The sequence below is a fragment of the Ambystoma mexicanum genome, chromosome 2q (genome assembly GCF_040938575.1).
Source record: "Ambystoma mexicanum isolate Mex_15411 chromosome 2q, UKY_AmexF1_1, whole genome shotgun sequence".
Taxonomy (NCBI): domain Eukaryota; kingdom Metazoa; phylum Chordata; class Amphibia; order Caudata; family Ambystomatidae; genus Ambystoma; species Ambystoma mexicanum.
Window position 1 is genome coordinate 111219644 of NC_090924.1, and position 15674 is coordinate 111235317.

The 15674-nt window shown below is 46.9% G+C and overlaps 1 protein-coding gene across 2 annotated transcripts in view; it reads right to left on the minus strand.

The window, feature by feature from the left end:
- Positions 1-15674, minus strand: part of IFT140 (intraflagellar transport 140) — a 2226364-nt gene that overhangs the window by 1439349 nt on the left and 771341 nt on the right. The window lies entirely within an intron of this gene.

Below are 15674 nucleotides of genomic sequence, written 5' to 3' on the forward strand. Positions count from 1 at the left end.
GAATTCCTGAGCCAACTATAGATTGTTAGCCCTACACCTATGCACTTCTTGATAGAGAATATGCATCAATGTTAGTCAAGTTTATGAACTCTTGGTACTTGATATTGCTTGATGAATTCATGTCTTTGATCAACTAAAGGAAACATAACTGACCCAATGACCTTAACCCTTTTTTTTCCTTTCTTCTCTTCTTCCCTCTCTCTCCCCTGCCCCCCCCTCCTTCCCTCGCCCTTTCTTTTAGTACCCACGATTAATTTACAGAAGACATATTGCATTATAGACTTTGTATCTAACAGTTATTTAACGCCAAATATGCGAGACATTGTGGAATTGTTGGGGATGTAAAGGATTTTTTCTCGATTGAAAGGAAATTAATTGTTGGTTTAACTGTTTGTAATACCTTTCATGCTGAAAATCAATAAAAAAATTTTCAAAAAAAAACATTCCTCCATATGTTCCCCCCAGGCCCGGCCCCTTCCCCGACTAAATTATTCGGGTCCGGAGTCATCTTTACCAACCGGCCATACATTTAACAAAAGTACACTTAGAATGGTGCCTAGTTTCTGACCCCCACGCTGGTCTATCTTTCTCAATAGGGGCTCCTGGCCCCAAAGCACAGTGCTCACTCTGAATGTTCTCCTGCGTTCCTCATGCAAGAAAACTCCTGTGGTTCCCACCACCTGGGCAGTTCCTGATCTTTACCCTGCCTTCGGGTCTTATTTCACTTGCCCCTCTTTGGGGTCTGGTTTCGATCACCCCACCTTGGGGTCTTGTTGGGCTTCGGATCTCCGTAGCGACTGCATACCTCTGATCACCGGGAGATGCAACTCGTTGTTGGCCGACGTGGCACAGCTCCTTTGGCTTCCCCATGGTGTTCAGTCTCAGGTGGAATATGACCTCTCTTTCAGCTGGCTTCTGGAGATACATCGGCATCATCATCTCCTCGGCAAGCCGGTCGTCCGCTTCTCGGGCGGCTTCCACTTCTTGACACTCTGCTACGCAGAGTGTTTCTGGTTCGTGTCCCGGCAAGGCTGATGAGCGTTCCAAAACTCGGCCGTGGTCGGGTCGGCCACGCCTGTTATACGCTTCACTCTTTCCTGCCACACATCCTGGGAGGAGGTCTCTGGGCTTCTGCAACACCGCAGGCTTCGCTTTCCCTCCTCTTCAGATCTGATTGGCTCTTTATCTTTCCCAAAGCTAGGGGGTGGGACTATGCACTGATTCTCTCACTCCCGGCGAGGATGGTGAATACAGAGGGCCAGAAACGATACCAGCAACGCACAGGAAGTTTCACATTATGACAGTTTAACGCCCACATAGCCAACAAAGATATTGGGATCTTGAGCTAATGGAGGATACCTTATATCCCTTTCTGGGGATTTCCTGTTCTCTAAAGCGGGGGTTTACTACAAGTGGGATTAGGCTTCCCTTGACTCCTATGGGGTGTTAAACGTAGCAGGTTCACTGTCCTTAGACCCAAAGGGGTGGCGCCACCATGTGGAGTGGGGGCAAATTCCCTGGATTCGTCACAATGGGCAATGAGTGAGCACATTTGCGCCCAACTAACATTTTAGGCATGCCCTGAGATTTCCCTAAACAAAGGAAAACCCTTAAATCAAAACAGCAAGAGGAGGCCTTAAAAAAACACAGTACCCCAACGGCTAACAAAAAGGTACATTGCGCTACTAATACTGTAAATCTGTCTGCACCATTGGTGAAGCCAAAACTCAATTATAGCTGCAACCAGCTCACTCCCCAAAACCAATCTAGGATGGGAAAATTAATGTGGGGCCAACATGGGGTTCATAAAAATCACCCGTCACAGCAACAATATGGGCTCCCATTGGGCTGCATACTCAAAAGGCTTGCAGTGGGAGGGGTACTTCAGTAGAAGTCCCCCAGTCCACAAAAATGGCTCAGAGATCAGAACATTAAAAGAAGGGAGAAGAACAAGTTACTTACCAACTGTAATGTTCTTTCGACTGGATGTTCCTCCCACGTATTCCTCATCTTGTGATAAATCGTTATCTCCAGCTTTGATGCTTTGGAAAAAATAATCTCGGCAGAGGGCGCTGTGCTCGAGGTCGTGGCGTCGATTGTCCCTCGACGTACTCCGTACTCTGTCGACGTCACCGATGGTATAAATAGCTTGAGCCGCTATATATAGGAGGAACACCCAGGCGTGTCCCATGACCAATACATTCTTTGTGAGAGGAAAGTGTAAGAAAACGTAAACTGTACTGTGGGGTAGGATGGGAGGGTTGATGAGGAATACGTGGGAGGAACATCCAGTCGAAAGAACATTACAGTTGGTAAGTAACTTTTTCTTCGAATGGATTGTGTCCTCCCAAGTATTCCTCATTTTGTGATAGGCTCCCATAGCAGTATCAATTTTTGGAGGTGGGAGTACTAATTTCAGTTTTCCTGGACTGAATGCAGAACTGCCTTTGTAAATAAACCCTCGTTGTAGGAGGCAGTGTCCAAACAATAATGTTTAACAAAAGTATGCATTGTTTTCCAGGTTGCAGCTGCACAAATGTCTGCTGCCGGGACTCCCCTCTTTAGAGCCGCAGAAGTAGCCATTCCCTGGTTCTTTTCCCACTAATCTGTAGCATAAAACTATGGCTAATATGATCCAGCGGGAAATGGTCTGTTTTGTTACAGATCAACCTAATTTATGACCAGTATAACCCACAAACAGTTGGTCATCTTGTCTCAATTTAGCCATCCTTGAGATGTAAAAACTAAGAGCCCTCTTGGGATCTAATCTGTGTAATCTCTCCTCTTCTTTGCCCAGATGAGGAGGAGGATAAAAAGTTGGTAGTACTATTTTTTGTGACAAATGGAAGTCCGAGACTACTTTTGGCAAGAACGAAGGTTTAACTTTATGGACTACCTTATCTTTATAAAAAAATAGTATATGGTGGTTTGCATGAAGTTCGCTAACCCTGCAGGCTGATAATAGGGCCACAAGGAGGACAGTTTTTAGAGTTAAAAGCCTCAATGGACATGAGTGCAGAGGCTCAAAGGGTATGCAAGTCAAGAATTTTAATACTAAATTTAAGTCCCAAGTTGGTACATGAAAAGGTACTGGAGGGTATACATTAGTAAGCCCCTTTAAGAATTGAATTAACGGTATTTTGAAATATGAAACCTCTTCCGAGGAGCGCTTGAAAATGGATAGCACAGCAAGGTATCCTTTGATTGTTCCTATCTGGAGCCCCAGATTAGCTAGATGTAGTAGAAAAGAGAGCACCATTGGGGTGCCACATTGAAAAGGGTCCACATCCTTGTCTTTACACCAGTTACTAAACCTGTTCCAGCGACATCGGTACAAAGACTTTGTTGCTGGTCTTCTGGCCGAAAGTAAGATTTCCATTACGTCATCCGGAAGATCCCAATCCTTGTATCTCAACCTCTCAAAAACCATGCATGAAGGTTGAGTGTCTTGACCTCTGGATGGAGAACCCGACCTTCCTGTTGCGAGAGAAGATACTCTCTTTGCGGAAGACGTATTGGAGGGCAGATGGACATGTCTAGAAGGTCCGGGTACCGCGTTCTCCTGGCCCAATCCGGGGCAATTAGGATCATGGTTTTCCTGAACTTTCTCAACCTCCTGATTACTTGAGGAATCACAGGGACTGGGGGAAACGCGTACAGCAATGGAAACTTCCACTCCACTACGAATGCGTCTCCCAGAGCTCCTCCTTGAGGAAATTCCCTTGAGCAGTACTGATCGCACTTCCGGTTGATCGCGGTGGCAAACAGATCCACTTGAGAAGGACTTCCTGAGCCAGCTCCCACTCGTGAGAGACCGTGCTCTGCCTGCTCAGAGCATCTGCCGCCGTGTTCTTCTCTCCGGCTAGGTGAATTGCCGACAGAGAGATTCCCTCTCGCATTGCCCAGAACCAGAGCTGCATTGCTTCTCTGCACAGTGGCAGTGACCCTACACCTCCTCTCTTGTTGAGATAGTACATGGCCACTGTATTGTCCGTCATTATCAGGACATTCTTTCCCTGTACAGTCGGCAGAAAGGCCTTCAGAGCTAGTCTGATTGCCCTCAGCTCCAATAGGTTGATGTGTAGTTTGGACTCCGATGGAGACCAACGACCACCGATTGTCAAATCATTGGTGTGTGCTCCCCACCCGGTGAGTGAGGCGTCCGTCACTACCGTTATCTCCAGCCATGGTTGCCAAAAAGACTCTCCCTTGAGAATGTTGTTGTTGCAAGCCCACCAGAGAAGATCCTGAGCAACTGCGCTCAGGACTTGCAGAAGATCCGACATATTCCCTGAGAACTGGGACCACTGAGTTCTGAGTGCCCATTGAAGGGATCTCATTCTCAACCTGGCCTCTGGTACTAGGAAAATGCAGGATGCCATGAGGCCGAGCAACCTGAGAAAATCGAAGGCCGGTAGATGTTGGGCATTCTGAAACTTCGTTACCATCTGCTGGATGTGGAGAGCTCCCACTTCGGGGGCGAGGCTTTTCCCGATGAAGTGTCCAAGACTGCTCCGATAAACTGGAGCTTCTGGGATGGTATCATGTGGGACTTCTTGAAATTGAGGGAGAAGCCCAGTTTGTGGAGGAAGTGGCAGGTGATCGAAAGATGTTCCTGAGCTTGTTCTGGAGAACTTGCTCTGATCAACCAGTCGTCCAGGTAGGGATATATGTGAATACCTCCTCTCCTGAGACTTGCTGCCACGACCGCCAACAGTTTGGTGAAAACCCTCGGGGCGGAGGTCAATCCGAATGGCAGAACTCGAAACTGATAATGAGAATTGCCAATCGCGAACCCCAGGTACTTTCTGTGCTTTGGATGGATTGGCACATGAAAGTAAGCATCCTGAAGGTCCAATGATACCAACCAATCTTGGAGTTGGAGAGCCTGAAGGATCTGAGAAAGAGTCACCATCTTGAACTTGTCCTTCCTGAGGAACTTGTTCAAGTTTCTCAAGTCCAAGATGGGTCTCAGTCCTCCGTCCTTTTTTGGGATGAGAAAATATGGGGAGTACCAACCCCTGTTCCTCTCCGCTACAGGTACCAGCTCTATGGCACCTTTCTCTAGAAGGGTTAAAATTTCTTGCAACAGGAGCGGATCCGGAATTTTGGCAGAGTTGGCTCCCGGTGGATGATTCTGAGGCCTTTTTAGAAAGGGGAGACAGTAACCTTGGGCTACTGTTTCCAGTGCCCAAGCATCTGAGGTAATGCCCCGCCATTCCTTCAGATGTTGAGAGATCCTGTCTCCCACTGGTGTTTTGTGTAACAAGGTCTCAGAGGGATTTGGAGGCGGCTGCAGGAGTGGCTGAGGGTACAGATGCCGCTCCTGAGGCTGATTTTGCACCTCTTCCTTGTGCTCCACGAGGGAAGTTTCTTTTGCCCCTTTGAGAAGCCTGTCCTCTTCCTCTACCAAAAGAGGAGTAGTATCGAAAAGAACGACCCCTCCCGGAAGATGAGCCGGAATAGGGTTTTAGAGGCTGGCGCAAAGAAGCGCCAAGTGATTTAGCTGCCGCTTTCGAGGTCTGAAGTTTTTCTAGGCTTTCATCAGCCTTTCTGCCAAAGGGCCTCGAGCCATCAAAGGGCATGTTGAGGAGTCTAGCTTGCACGTCCGGTGCAAATCCCGACTTCCTCAACCACGCAAATCTGCGTAGCACAACGCTTGCAGCCATGGATCTGCTGATACTATCAGCAGTATCCAGTCCAGACTGGAGGCATTCCCCCATTGTCTCCTTCCCGTCTTTGACTATATTTAGGAAGTCTTCCCTTTCCTCGCCTTCCAGAATATGATCAGCCGCCGCCGAAATACAGTCCCACAGGGAATGGGTAAACCTGGCTAGGGTACAGGTGACATTTGCCGACTTAAGTGCCATACTGCCTGACGTGAAAACTTTACGTGCCCAGGTATCAATTTTTTTATCCTCTCTATCTGGAGGGATAGTTGGATAAGCAGTTTGTTTTGAAGTAGATGCTGCCTGAATGACTAAACTCTCTGGAGTCGGATGTTTATTCAAATATTCAGGATCCATTCCAGCTGGTCTATATTTTCTTGGAAAAGTGCTATCTGCAGCAGCAATAGTTTCTGGTTTCTCCCAGTTTTTCTCCACAGTCCTTTGAAGGGCCCTGTGAAAAGGGAGAACAGGATCTTTCTGAGGTCCCTTGACGATTATATCCGTCATGTCATCTTGTTAAAAAATGGGTGAACTATTACCCCAACCCATATATTCAACTACCCTGGTCATAAGACCCCTGTACCCAGCATCTGCATGCTCTGCAGGATCAGGTTTGGCGAACTCTAATTCTGGGGATGTGTCAACTCCACTGGCAGAATGTAGAGTATCACTCAGGTCTCTCATTATATATTCCTGGTCAATAAGTTCCTCAGGAACCTGTCTTGTACCATAAGTAACTCCCAAAGGAGTAACCTCGTCTTCTTCTGAAGCAGACTCTTCATAGATTGCTGACATAGATTTGAAAAAGTCTGACCTGGGAAAAGGAATGAATCTCCTTTTTTCCTCTTCCATCTGCTTCGAAGGAAATGGTGAATCCCTCGAAGTTTTCGAAGATGACTTCGATAATGGCGTTGATGACGCATTTGGCTTTGGCGTCGAAATTATCAACGTCGAGGGCGTCGACGAAGTTGTCGAAGTTTTCGACGACTTGTGTTTCTTGCACGGCACCGGAGAGGTGCTCAACTCTCGAAGAGTCTTCGACGGTTTTACGTCGACTCAAGGTTTTTTGTATTCCTCGACGCTACTGGTCTTGGCCATGGTAGCCTTGGACTTCCCTTTGTCATCCAATGGAGCGCCTTTAGGGGTATGGCTTTTTCAAGGGTCTTTCGAGGGGGTCGGGGCCGCATTCTCGAAAACCTCCATCTTTTTGCGGAATTCTCCCCATTTACTGGGAGAATCCGATTTAGTCGGACAACGAATTTCTTCGGTCGACTCTGAAGAAGAAGATGATGAGGGAGATCTATGTCTCTTCATTTTTTTCGATGACGACGAAGTGTCTCGATCTACTCCTAGATCAAGATCTCTTCGAGTGCCTATGGCGATCCGATTCCTTAGAATCAGTCGCTTTCTTGTGTCTTTCTGACGAAACCTTTTTTGAGGTCTCCCTCCCCACCAACAGTTTACCTCTCCTCTCACGAAGAGCTTTTTCGGTCATCGATTGGCAGGACCCGCAGTCGTCGGTTCGTTGACTGGAACCGAGACACCAGAGACAAATTCGGTGGGGATCGGTGATCGACATCTTAGATCCACAATCTGCACACTTTTTAAACCCAGTTCTGGGTGTTGAAGATGACGACATTTTCTTCAGAGAAAATAGAAGCGCGCCGTTCTCGATAGCGAAGCGATCGGAAAAACGGAACTTAAGCAACGGGCGCGGCTCGAGCTATTTATACCATTGGTGACGTCGACAGAGTACGGAGTACGTCGAGGGACAATCGACGCCACAACCTCGAGCACAGCGCCCTCTGGCGAGAAACATTTTTTCCGAAGAAGCGAAGCTGGAGATAACGATTTATCACAAGATGAGGAATACGTGGGAGGACACAATCCATTCGAAGTAAAAGGTTTAAAAAAGACAGCAGAACCACCAAAAATGAAATACAATCTGCCCTAAAACTACTAAAGCAAATTTAAGCAGCTGGAGACTGGATGGAGGTGTGAAAGGTCTTCTTTGCTCCAAGTCTGCTGCCACACTAATCAGAACAAGGATCTTCGTTTGCACTGGAGCTCTAATATAAACAATAGTACCGAGTTTCTTTCTGAATTTGGTAATTTTATTTGGAGCCAGAAAGCTAGAGGGATGCTGACTTCTGCAGATCTTTACAACAACCAACCAATTAGGATTCCGTGAGCACATCCCTTCCTTTTGGTTGACATGCACTTAACACAACACTTGCAAGGACACATCCTTTAACCGTATTGACCACTGGCATAGAGGTGACCTTGACCAGAAATGTCAGCAAGACAATCACCAAGATTCTTTTTAAAATTCACAATTTATTTGGGGTTATAGGGGCTTCAAATGCCGAACAAAAAAATAAAATTGTTGGTCCAACGATTTTAAACAAAGGATTTGTTCAGTTATATCTCCACTGAATCCCGCGTTGATATTTCCTCATGCACCCACTCAGCGGTTTGATGGTGGCTGGTGACCAAACACAATAATATTTTTGGGCACCAAACTTCCAAAAGGTTCATGAACCAGAATCAACAATTATCCATGTTCTCTTCCCATTGAGGAGCCTTGGTCTGGCATCAGTCCCGGCACAATGCGCCTCCAAGGTGTGGGTTGGGGTCTATGTAAATTCCACTCAAGACACTTTTGCGAAATGTTTGATTTCCAGAGTCTACATTTGGCACTGGATTTTCATGTATTCCCTCCCCCATGCCATCGCCTTGTGCAAATGGCTGTCCTCACCCAACACCCCTGTAACTCACCACCCACCCACACCACAACCCTTCTCTTGAGCGGAGGACACACCACAGCCCTGATCTCCCGCTAGGCCATGCTCCTTCCCATCAGCGAACCCACACAGTCGCCCCTCCCCTCACACCAAATGAACCCCCACCTCCTCCAACCAAATCCACCTCCATACTTCTAACACGTTTGGCACCTCCCCTTCCAGCCTCTCCATAGTCATGCATGATCGGTGCATGCGCCATTTCCTGACGGACTGTGGTTCGGGAAAAGCAGCCTGTCGGGGAAAAAGTGAACATTACCTTGGGTTTCACCGGGGTTATGTATGCCCCACAAGAAAAAGAAACATCTAAGAGAAGCCTCCCTTGCCTACTGCTCACAAGACTCTATAAGGTGAAAACCCTTTTAAGCCAGCACAGAAAGCTTCAAATGTCCTGTGGCGTGTTTTAGGTCTCCAGAAGGTTGCATTTTCCTGGTTCAGATTCAGAAGATCTTGGAACCATATTCTTGCCACACTCCTACCCAATGCTACAAGTTCTGTAGCTGGTGCTGTAGTACTGTCTCAAACTCTCTCCTGTTCTTTGTGCATGCCTTGGACTGACCTGGATTGCTGGAACCTCATGGTGCTTCTTAACCTCTGCTGTCTTTTCTCTTCCTGGCTGGGATTCACCTGTAATCTTCTTGAGTGATCTCCTCCCCCACCTCTTTGCCAGGCATTCATTCACAAAGAGTGGCTTGCTAGGCTACTCTCCTACTCTTCTCAAAGGGGACTACCTTCTCTCCTTCCTGCGGTTTACCCTCCAATATCCTATTGCTAGGTAGCACTTCCTCACCCTCCTGGTATTCACCTCCCTCCATCAGAACAATTAATTAATACATTTATTTATTTTGGCATTTGTAGAGCGCACCTAACCCTGGAAGCATCTGGGTGCTGAAATTCTTAGGTGGTACATACATATTTATCAATAGCAGTTGAATTAGCATACATGATATTCATAGTCTAACAGGTAATCACAGAGTGAGTATAGTATGAAGTAGTATGCAGGTTATGCATTAGCAAACATTATAGATTATATTTTTGTTGTACAGAATTCATTAACAATGCGGGTGGCATTCTGCCAGTGCATTTTGAGGTACAGCAGATGAGTGATCGTGCAGGTAAGGGTGTCAGTAGGCATAGGGGGTGGGTTATATCAGATATGTGGTTGGGTTAATTATGTTGCTCTAAAGTAAATAGTCGGGTTATCCAATTTTTGCAGAATGTCCAGAAAAAGGATTCAGATCTTAGGGATGTTGGTAGAGCATTTCAATGTTTGGCAGCTAGCAGTGGGAAGCTGTTGCCTCCTGCTTTCTGTAGTTTGTATTTGGGATTGGTGAGTAGGTGAGTGCAGGCACTACGTGTCCGTTTGTTAGATTTGTTCAATGCAAACCTATTTGAGAGGTATTTGGGGCAGATTGTGAGATGCACTTGTGTGTCAGGGAGAGGATTTTGAAATGGATGTGGTTGTGTCCTGGCAACCAGTGGGTAGAGTGCCTTGCCTCACTTATACAATTCTTTTTGGGGTTGTTAAGTGCTGCTCTTAGAGCATTATTTTGGATCAACTGTAATATTTGTATGTTGCGTTTGTTAATCCTGATGTAGAAGCATTACAGTAGACCAGTCTGGATAGGATGAGAGCTCTGGCTAGGGTGGTGCTGACTGGGGACAAGAAAGGTCTACAAGCGTTGATGAGCTTGGATGTGTAGGCCGCCGCAGCGGCTGTGGCATTGACTTGTCTCGTTAGTGTGAGGGTGGAGTAAAGATAGAAGCCTAGTGTTTTTACTTCCTTAGATACTTTAACGTTGTTACTGTCTATCATAAAGGAATTGTAGGTATCGTCAAGTTTATTTAGTCAGTGTTGAGAGCCAATGAGGAGAAGCTCTATCTTTTCATCGTTGAGGAAGAGGCCGTGTTCAGCCATCCATGTCTGGATTGTTTTGGTAAATTTGAGATTTCATGTCATGGTCGCAGGAACCTGTCAGGGGTATGAGGATTTGGGTGTCATCCGCATACTTGGTGTAGGTGACACCCAAATCGTCAAGGAGGTCGAACAGAGGTTTTGTGAAGATATTGTATAGCGTAGGTGAGACGCAATATCCTTGCGGCACTCCACATGAGACTGGGGCTGGCGGTGCTGATGCAGTGGGTTAGAAGACCCTCATGGTTCTATTGGGAAGAAAGGATTGTATGCAGTGAATGGCATCAGTTGAGAAGTGGGCTGCTGAGGCTAGGTGATTGCAGAGCATGTTGTGGTCGACTAGGTCGAAGGCCGCTGATAAGTCGAGTAGTAGGAGGAGTGCTAGCTTGCCGTTGTCTTTAAATTCGTCCATTTGAATTTTTAAATCCAACAGGGCTATTTCGGTACCATGTCATGGTCGGTAGCCTAATTGGTGGAGACCTAGGAGGTTATAGGTTTCTAGGTGCAGTTGGATTTGCAGATAGGCTGCTCGATCCAGTATTTTGAGGAGGAACTGAACCGTTGTTATGGGGCGGTAATTTGTAGGGATGTCTAGGGTAGGTTTCATTAGTAGTGGGAGAACCCAGGCATCTTTAAGGTTGGTGGGGACGGTTTAGTATCAAAGGAGGCGTTTATTAAAGTTGTGATGAAGGGTGTGAGTTTGGATGCGCATTCTTTGATAAGAAAAGGTGGGCATATGGCGCCTTGACATTTAGATGGTTTGAGACTTGTAATGATGTTCATTACTTCGATTGTGGAGAGTGGAGCAAAGTCGAAGTAAGGGTTTCAATTCTGTGCTGAGTATATGGGGATTTGTGCCAGTTGGTTATGAGCGAGGTTCAGCTTTTTTAGTTCAATTTTAGTTTGGAGCAAGGCAATTATGCCAAGAAGAGCTTTTTGTATACCTGTGCACCAGGCAGTATCTTTGTGGCATGATTCTTGGGGAGGCACTGGTGACTCAAGCTCATATAGTATAGTAAATAGTTCTTTGGTGCCTGAATTGGCTTTGGTAATTCTATCATTGTAAGTAGAGCTCTTGGTTAGAAGGATGGCCTTTTTATAGCTTTTAGAGATGCTGATGAAAATGTCTTTGTTGAGTTCAGTAGGTGATCTTTTCCAGTTGCTCTCTGCTGTTCTCCTAGAGCTGCGTAAGGTTTTGAGGTCGGGGGTATACCAGGCGTTAAGGTGAGCTTGAGGTTTGGCTTTACGTATGCTTAGTGGTGCTACCTCTTCGATGGCAGCTAGGAGGGTTTGATTATAAAGCTCCACCATAGAGGATGGGTTGTTGCTAGTGTTCTTCTGGTAATCAGTGATTTGAGACACTAGTGGTAATAGTTTCTCTGGCATTATGTTGCAAGAGTTTCTGGATGGGGCGGCTGAAGCTAGAGATGGTGGTGTGTCTTGGGTCTTGTTTTTGGTAATGGTGAATGAGATGATGTAGTGATCAGACCAAGGGCATGGCGTGTTGGCGAGGATCTTGGTCGGGCAATTGTGGTCTGTCAGCCAGCCGAGTGCTCGACCTTTAATGTGGGTAGGACCCGTAATGCGGTGTGTGAAGCCTAGCGCTTCGATGGTGTTGGCGATGGTGGCGGCGCTGTCGTCATTTGGATCATAGAGACCCAGATTCAAATCGCCCATCCGAATAATTTGGGAGGATGGCTTGGTGTTTACTGAGAGAAGTTGAGCCACGTCTTCTTCGAATGAAAGGACTGCTCCAGGGGCTCTGTAAATGAGGTGGATGATCACAGTGCTGCAGTGGGTTAGGAACAGCTTAATGGAGAGTAATTCCCCCGAGTGAAATGAATGGTTGGGGATTTCTCTTATGAGGAAATCGTTTTTGGCAATCATTGCCACTCATCCACATTTGGCGCACTGTCTATCTGTTCGGAAGATAGTGTAGTTGTCAGGGATGACCAAGAATAGTGCGGTTCCCGCTGCTGCGTGGAGCCAAGTTTCAGTAATGGCTAAGAAGTCTAGGTTGTTTGTCGTGATGAGGTCAGCGATATCTAGAGCATGAGCTAGGAGGGATCTTGCATTGATAAGTGTGCCTTTGAGTGTTGAGGCTGCTGGGTTGTCGGTAACATCGGATATTGGCGTGCTAGTCAGAGTTGCTTGCGTGTATGGGCGTGTGGCGAGTATGGTGGAGGCAATAGCGCAGGTGTTGTTGGTTCTGAGGGAAAGATGAGTAGGGTCTGTCTGGTTAGTTATGGTGGATATAGCTTCCAAGGTGGAGAGCTTCATGTCTTGAGGGAAGCTATGGATTGTAATGAGTGGGCTCTCCAGCTGGCAGGATAGGGTGTTCTGGAGTTGAGGTGTGTATTTCGCCATGTTAGTGAGGGAGGGAGTCGTGGTTAGTGGTGGTAATGGGACTATAGCTGAGTGCAGTGTGGGTCCGCGTTTGCGTGCAGCGAGGATGGTCTGGGAAGTTGGGAGTAGACTTGAATGTGGTGCGCAAGTGGGTCTGGGGCTTAATTTGGCAGCGCTCGTGTTTGTGGTCACTGGGAGCTAAGAGGTCATTAGGATGGCCATGTGTCTGGGTGACAATGCGGGTAGGGAGGATGGTGAGATTTTGGTAGGTTTGTTGCCATTCTTAGGGCTGTAGTATGTTTAAGATTAAAGTTGTCGTAATGGCACGTTATGGCTGAGCTAGTGGTGGATATCACACTGAGTGGGTTGTTCATGATACGTTTCGACAAGGTTGGTGTGCAGTGCTTCTAGGGAACAGTTACTAGTGAGGTTTAGTTGGTGAGGACTATAGGCTCTAGAGTGGTGTGCTAGTGCAGAGAGTCTTGGCGAGTGAGTATGGTGAATTGCTGGGCAGGTGCTGCAGGCTGGTGGTATGCAGTCTTCACTAGGGTGCTGGGCACTAGCAGAGCTGTGTGTGGGTTGTGTCAGCGTTTGGGGCTCGCGATTGTGATTAGTACTAAGGTGCTGCTAGTGTGGAGGACTTAGGCCAAGTAGTCCAACGGGATGTCCGTGGCGAAACAATGACTGTGGAATAAATGTATACAGCATGAGAGTGGTGGTTGGGGTACATTTAGCAGACTCATGGGGCATGCAGACATGGCTGCATTTCAAAATATGTGGCATCAGAGTGATCAATGTGCTTTTAGCAGAACATTACTGCAATCAGACATGAATACATTGCATAATGTGTGGCATCAGGGTGATTAGGACACATTACTGGATCATGCAGGCATGTAGATGCTGCTGATGCTGGATCCGTGTTGTGGCACAGACAGTGGCCTTGGAGAGCGGTCCTTCGAGGTTAGGGTCGGCTTTCGCCGGTTGGCGATTCTGGTTGGCTGTGATATTCAAGTTGCGGCCAATCAAATATTCGAGAAAACAAAGTCAGCTGGTCCGTATTTCACAATGCGGTCAGCTGTTACAGGTGGCACTGCAAGCGGGTGCCACCTTAGAAGGTATGCGCATGTACTGATCAATGAGATTTCTAAGGTATTGGTGAGGTTCAACCCACGCAGTCCTGCCTCTACATCAATGAGGGATGGTCAGTGTGGTTTAAGCGTGCTTTGAGATGATATTTCCGAATTTCGTCAGGTTGCATGAAAACAGAGCGAGCTCGCTCCAATTATGCCCCCAGCCTTACCTTCGGAGCTGGGTGCCGCTGTGCTGCTCCTGCAGCAGCGGCCTAGGGTGCAGGGAGCTCCAGCTCTCCGGCTGATGCTGGATGTGTATTGTGGCACTGGTGAATGCCTCTGCCTTCCACGACTTAAACTCACATTCCACTCCCCATCATCCTGCCAATTCTCTTTCCTCTCTTGATGTTGGCATTTCACTTGCTAGGCAGTCTGTGCAACCTCATTATTCTAATGGTGTTTACTTTCCACAAGCACACTGTACATTCTCCTTTCCCCTAACTCTCCCAGCTCCTCCAATGTCTCCTCCAGTCTCCTCTCCAAAGTCGCTTCACCTTCCATCCTCCTCCCTTCAGCTCCTACTCCAAACACTCCCAGACTCCCCTACCCCTGAGGCTGACTTCTTATGTGTGGCCTGTACCTCTGGAACTGGTGTTGTGCCCATCTATGACTGGTCCATGTGATCTGAGTCAGGTACTTTGACAGAGGGCTGTACCTCATATAGAAGGTGTTATGCCACCATCTTGGATTTCAGACTGACCCATATAAACATCCCCAAAAATTCCAGGACCGATCTACAACCTTTACTGCCTCTGGGGTGTGGATTGGAGGATGGAAACGTTTTGCTAATGTTTTTACATATGCAGAATCTGAAAGGGACTTTTCTGTGAGTCAGAAGCCTTTCCCCCTCGCATAACAGTAGTTTTGCCATTTTATATGTTACTCCACAGATTTCTCTAGTTCAAAAAATGCTACAATTGTTTCCTTAACCACAGTTTGTGGTGTTAAGTCAAGTGTGGAGTTGCAGCTGTGCAAACACAGTCAGATCGGCTGCCTCATCTGATGTTAACAGGGTTAGCTGTATGAAAGGAGCTGTTTCTCTCCCGATTACAGTCGTCAACCTGGTTCAGCCGCCCAATCTAACTCTGAATACCCACCATCTTTTTCCCCTGAATGGGGCCTTTTTTATATATGCCCACTACGGTTTGGGTCTGCCATGGGCTGCTTTGGGTCATATACAATCTTCTAAGCAGTATTAATGGCCCTCTCTATGTTAGTATCGGAGGAGTATACATGCCTTTGAGTAGTGACACATTGTGGGCAGTCTTTGGATCTGCGGTGTACTTCTGTTGGGCCAAGCATTCCCTAACTTGGGGCCGCACCTGGCCCTTCCAACTAGTTTCAGTCCCCAAAGTTAGACAGACACACCACTTGCACAAATTTAAGTACGCAAAATGGATCGAGGCTCACCCACATTCCTCCCATCTTCACAGTCTGCCATATCACAAAAGAAAAGGTAGAGTATTACAAAACAGAATTCTATTTAACATCCCAACCAGAAATGGTTGGTTACCTTTAGCAATATACAATGACGCTGCATCTATACAGTCATTGGTGGGAAAGAAACAAGGCCAGTGACTGCTGCGATTTTACAACATGAGACACAGTTTATTGTATGACACAAAAGGACCAAAGTTAAGTACCTTTTAGCAGCACAAAAAGAACACCCCAGCTGGTCACCTGCACCAAGTCCCTTCGGTTCAACATCCACCGACACTTCTCCTTCAAACCCCACATTGCAAGGAAACCCAAACATCTGGCAACAACTTTCTCTCCTGCAGAAAATCAATGCCTTCTTCCCAGGATACAACTA